The 6,465-nt window shown below is 33.8% G+C and overlaps 1 pseudogene; it reads left to right on the forward strand.

Annotated features, from left to right (window-relative positions):
• Window positions 1-274: 274 nt before the first annotated feature.
• On the forward strand, window positions 275-1,598 carry LOC106798518 (cellulose synthase A catalytic subunit 4 [UDP-forming]-like; annotated as a pseudogene).
• The last annotated feature ends 4,867 nt before the right edge of the window (window positions 1,599-6,465 follow it).

Genomic DNA, 6,465 nt, shown 5'->3' on the forward strand with positions numbered 1-6,465 from the left:
AAGGTGTGAATTTATCTATATTATTATTAGTAGTAGTATATTGCGGTAAGTCTGTGTCAGGTTTGTTTATTTTTTGTCATATATTTAATATACTTTCTATATATAGCAGCCTCATATAATTGTATTTAGGCAATTAATACTTAGGTGATCTTTTGACGTAAAACCTTATGTATCCTTGGCTTTGGAAATGAAGTTAATTTTTTAAACTGCAAAATAGTATACACATGGGAGCCTGATGTTATAAAGCAGAAGTTGGAAAGCAGCAGTGTGAACGATGGCGAATGAGTTAGAGACAAATACAGGTACAATACTTTTGTGATTCGCAAGTATGGAATGCAGGATCCAACCACGACTATTTTTTACTATTAGGAGCTCTAGTGATTCTTGAATCTAGGATTCTGTTGCCTGATAAGAGGAATCTGATTAATCATTGACAAGCTTCAGAAGTACGTGTTTCCATTTTCCTTTTTTTAATGTTTCTTTGGGTTTCGTGCTGAACTGTTTATGGTGATGAGCAAGAGAGTCAATGTATCTGATTTGCTAGTATTCACCACCTTGTTTTCCCAGATTGAGTATCTTAGAGCAATCTCTTCGTGATTGATTTACCTTTCAATTTTGTCACAAGGAGACTATGAAGAGTATAAAGTATGAGTTAATGTCATGGTAGCTAAGGCTCAAAAAACACCAGAAGAAGGATGGACTATGCAAGATGGTACACTTTGGCCAGGAAATAACTCACGCGATCACCCTGGCATGATTCAAGTATATCCATTATTTCTGTATGTAATCAACTATAGTATTGACAATGATAGGCATAAAGAAAAGAACATTGTATAAAGTACTGAGTCATTCTGTGTGAAAAAAAATTGTTTCCTTTTTCTTATAATGGAAAACTTTTATGTTCATTAGATTGACTAGTTTGGTTCTAGCAATCAATAATTGGTACAAGTTCCAGGTTACCGACGTCACAAGAAAGTTGGTGCTGAAAATGCACTGGTATGTATATATAGTTCACTAATATTTCGTATAAGTTCATTAAGATTTTATGATGCTTGATGTTTGTATGGATTTATGCAGGTGAGAGTGTCTGCAGTTCTCACAAATGCTCCCTTCATTCTTAATCTTGATTGTCATCATTATGTTAACAACAGCCAGGCCGTTCGGGAAGCAATGTGTTTTCTTATGGATCCAGAAGTTGGTAGAGATGTGTGTTATGTGCAGTTCCTCTAGAGATTTGATGGTATTGATCGCAGTGATCGATCTGCCAATCACAACACAGTTTTCTTTGATGTAAGTTAACATTGATTCAATGATTTTATCTAGAGTCAATAGAAAAACGGCATCGCCTTATGTGCAATTATTTCACCAAATTTCACACTGCATTAGCATGCATGCAATGCAGTAACTGTTAACAACCCTGAAGTAAAAATTGTGGACACAATTCTGTAATTTCCAACCTTCATCCCTGTTTGATGGACTGCAATTTAATGGACTTCAATTGTTCATTTCAGGTTAACATGAAAGGACTTGATGGCATTCAAGGACTAGTATATGTGGGGACTGGATGTGTTTTCAATAGACAATCTTTATGGCTATAGCCCTCTTTCTATGCCCAACTTACCAAGATCTTCATGTTGCTGCTTCCCCTCAAAGAAGTCCACCAATGATGTCTCGGACTTTCAAAGAAATGCAAAAAGGGAAGAACTTGAGGCCGCCATTTTTAATCTCAAGGAACTTGACAGTAAGCTCAACTACTTTTTTCAATTAGTTCTAAAGAAGCATATAGCATAATCTTCTATGCAATATTCTTGTGGTTTCTTTTCTTCTTGCATATTACGATGAGCATGAAAGGTCAATGCTTATTTCACAAATGAGCTTTGAAAAAACTTTAATTGTTTTGCAATTTGATACTGAATTTGGTTGTTGATTGTGCTCTTCTACTGAGATATTACTTGTTTGTGTTTGAAATTGATATACCTATGATGCTCTGACTTCAAAGCCCAGACTCAAATTTAGGCATAACATAACCTGCTTTGCTTTTCTGTAATGAATTTATCAACGATGACTGTTGTCAATGATGTATCTTAATGACATGAAAAAATATAGGTTGTTACCAACAGTCAGCCTCATGTACTTAGTACTAAGCACAATAACTATATTTGGAATGACTAATTTGATGATTTATTCAGCATATTGTCAAGTTTCAATAGGTGTTTCTATAGTAGTATTACTTTTGCATCATTTTATAAGGCAACTAACTATGCTGCATATTTTAATTTGTTATTGGTTGATGCATCATCCCATGTTTATTGTATTATTAAATGAAGTTTGTTAGGATTTAGCTAAGTACATGCTGAAAATGGCACACTCTATGTTGCAACTATAAAGGATCTACATTAACCAACAACCATGTCAAAATGTTTTCATTTGTCTTTGAGTGAATGCTTGTGCTTCATTGGCATTGAATTGTGGTAGTCTAACAACTGTGAGAATGTCAGAATGAACTTGCTGCTCTGGCATTGAATTCATGTTGTCTAAGAAATGTGAAAGTAGCATTTTAAACAATGCTATTGGTATTTCTTTGTATTGGGGAGATGCTTTTTAAACAAGTGCACATATTATGATGAACGATATTCAACAAATGTGAGAATGAAGTTGTTGTTATGCTAAAAAAATTTGGTGCATGCCCACCACCTATTGCTTGGAATATTGTTTCCTTGCTATCATGTTAAATGTTCATTATTTAAAAGCTTTTAGTTTTGTGCAACATAAAAAGCTTATTTATTATTTAGTACTAAAATTCCACAACTCGAATTTGTGGTTTTATTGTATGAAAGGCCTATAAATAGTTGGATTCATTGTATAGTAATTAATCTTATTGCTCGTTACATTTAGCAGAAAAGGGGCATGTCAAACCTGATACAAAGTTGGATTCACATTAAAAGTTTTTAATAAGTATTGCTACAAGAAAAATCTATGGCCTTTTTATTCCTTTTGATGAGTTGCATTTTCCTGTTAGTGATTTGGACTATTGTTATCACCATGGATCAAATTGGATTACTTTCAGTGGTGAAGTTATGTTGTAAGTTTTCACTTACATTTAATCAATCTTTGGTTTCTTCTTAGCACAAACGTTATTGTTTCTTTGTATCTCTATCCTTATTGAACAAGAGATTTCGTTCACACTCCTTGCAGGCCAATAAGGCACAAACTGCTCACAGAGGAATGAACCCCTCAAGGACTAAGGGTGCAAAAGGTTAATTATTTAATGTTATATTTCCTAGAAAATATTCAGAATATTTTAAAATAGAGAAGGAGAAAAAGTTGGGAGGTTAAATTTAAAAAGCAAACATGATTGAAAAGAAATAAATTAACAGTATATCAGTCATTTGCTACTGTTCATTCTCTTTTCGTGTCAGTATTTGGTTGGGTTGTAGCTAACAACTCACTAATTTGAAGTTCTCAAATTTAGACACTAGTTACTAGAGAGATTTACTAGACACTACTTACTATCCTCAACTTTAGATGCTGATGTGGGTTAAGTGTTGAAGCAAAGCCAGCTTAGCATTGAGTTGATTGAGTTCATTGTTTAGGTGGTGAAGGAACAAGAGAGGGTGAGTTGACATTCTGTTGCATGTATATTGATGTGTTAAAAGAGACATTATCATTATATATGTTCCTTATTTTTTGTTACAAAATTCATATAATTATCTAATATTTATACCTTTTACACTTTGCAGAGGGATGGAAAGATGCCATGCATGACATTTTGGCTACAAGTGCTCAAGGAAATTAACTTTGCAAATTGACTTTAATACCTGTGTATGCACATTGGTACCTTAGCTTGCATTGTTAATAGGGTTAATATATATATATTATATATATATATTAGTAAAATGGTAAACCTTTTTATCAATTATTAGGTGACACTTAATATAAACATATTGGTCTGAATGATTGTAATATAGCTGGAGATGACTAAAAAATGTCATTTTTTTATAAAAAAATCAACACATTCTAAGATGATTGTGTTCAAGACTGTCGTAGAATGTGTGTACATTCTATGACGGGTTCGTCATGAGGATTGTCTTAGAATGTACCACATTCTAAGATGGTCTTCCAGACATACCCATCTTAAAATGTTCACATATTCTACGATGGCTGTTGTGAACCGTTGTCATAAATGTCTACCCTTTCCACGACGTCTGATACGACGACGGTCCATAACCGACGTTGTATGTCAAAGATAACCGATGTAGCATGCAGCTTTTGTAGTAGTGTATAGATATGGAGGAGTTCACTCCTATCAGGTAACAACATAGTTATTAACCCCTTATCCCTTTTAGTTGTAGAAGAAAAGGAGTAGCAATGGGGAAATGGTGTTGGTTCAGTGTTGACAAATTACCTAAAGTGATAGAGCACAAAATAAGGAAGAGTCCAAAAATCATATGATTCTAATATAGTCATCTTCAATTCATCATTCCATTTTTATATGAACACAGAAACAGGACGGATCACCTAGAAGTTTTCAGACTTAGAAATTGACTTAGTTTTCTTTTAGAGAAGGATATTGATGTCACACTTAAGAAATAAGTGAGAATGTGAGTTATAAGTCATAGATTTTATCGCCACAAGTTGCCTTGATAAGATCAGATTTAGTTCTTTCCCAACAACCAAGAAAAGCTCTCACAAAGGAGAAAAACTCAAACTTTCATTCAAACTCCAAATTTGCCTCAAAACTACAAAGTTCCTACTATTTATAGGCTAGGATTCCTTCTAAACATCCCACTAGGAATTAATTTCCGCTTAGAATTAAATTCCCACTTAGAACTAAATTCCCGCTAACATTAAATACCCACTAGCAATAAAACCACACTAACCACTATAATAACTTGGGAAGCCTAAAAACATAAAAACTAACCTAAAAGATGTCAAAAACTATTTGAACTTATTGCATGAAAATAAAACACGAAAATTAAAGGAAAAATAGAAAATGGGTCTTAATTAGTTCTTTAGACCAAAAGCTATGTAATCCATCCAAATAAACTCTCGCCCATAGATGCATATTGAGTATAAACTCTTGGGCTCATTGTGCTTTTCAAATTATTGTCTTTAAGTTTGCTAAATTTATCTTCAAGTTCTACAAATGAGACAATTCTTGGTTTGGGCACTTGCATGACTAAACTTTGGAAAGGCTTCTTAGTTCTTTTTTGTCTTGCTTTGGTCATTGGGCCTTTTATCCATTGCAAAAGATATTTGAAGTCATTGGACCTTTGCTAAATCATATCATTCTCTCTCTCTTCAAAAAGATCCATCCTTAAATCAAGTTCATCATCTACATGGAACAAAGTGAAGTCAACATCAATAAAAGTGATATTGACTTGATACTTACCATGAAACTAAAGGTTATAAGCAATATCATTGATCTTTTCAACCACTTAGGAAGGACAATGCCCCTTGGTTGCAACATCAGGTGTCATTGAAAACTCAAGTTGATATTCATTTGATGCTTTGCTTTCCTCCTTTTGAAACAATTCTTCAAATCCTTTCACAAGATGATCATGACAATCAAACAACGAGTTAGAATAAAAATAAAAACAGTCATATTTCTCTTTATCTTTTTCTCTTTTTTTTCACTCTTTTTTTCAATTATTTCTCTTTCTCGTCTCTTTTTCTTTCATTTCTTTCTCTTGAATATCTTTTTCTCTCATTTCATTTTCTTTTTCCCTCAACTTGTTTTTCTCTCATCTCATTTTCTCTCAACTCATTTTCTTTAATCTCTTTTTCTTTTAACTCATTTGTCAATGCCTTCCACCCTAGGCGTTGGGAGGTCATATGCCATTTTCCAGAATACATGACACATTCAAGTTCCCTGCTTCTAGTTGGATGAATAGATGTAGTGAGTTTAGCACTAGTAGAGATACCCTCCCTCTTTTGTTTGCTCCTCCAACCTAACCTTTTATCTCTCTCATTAGCTCTTATTTTTCTCTCTTCTTCCATGTGTCCTTTGATATTCTCTTGGAACATACCTCTTTCTTATCAAGGTCTTCATCTCCAACCATGTTGCCACCGGGGTTTCACTGAATCTCTTCCTATATTTCTTTTCTTGATCCCACCAAATTAAAGCATGATTTTAAAACTCTAAAGCTACTACCTTAACCTTTTCCACTTCACTATATTGGCAGCATGCAAATACTAGCTTTGTTTTCATCTCCCACTTTAAGTATGCCTCTGGATCACTCCTTCGTTCGAAACTTGGAACCTTATCCTTCAAAACCTCTACCTCTTTCCATGTTTTTGTATGTCTTCAATTTCTCCTTTCCAACCCATCCATACTAAAGTCCCAATGAGTAGTCATAATTTCAATCAATAGGAAGTAGGAAAAAAATATGGATCCTCTCCACTCACTAAGTGTTTCACTCAAATAATGGGATTACTCATGTTTGACGCAATCAAGGCTTTTGC

This window comes from Glycine max, chromosome 4 (assembly GCF_000004515.6).
Source record: "Glycine max cultivar Williams 82 chromosome 4, Glycine_max_v4.0, whole genome shotgun sequence".
Classification (NCBI taxonomy): Eukaryota; Viridiplantae; Streptophyta; class Magnoliopsida; order Fabales; family Fabaceae; genus Glycine; species Glycine max.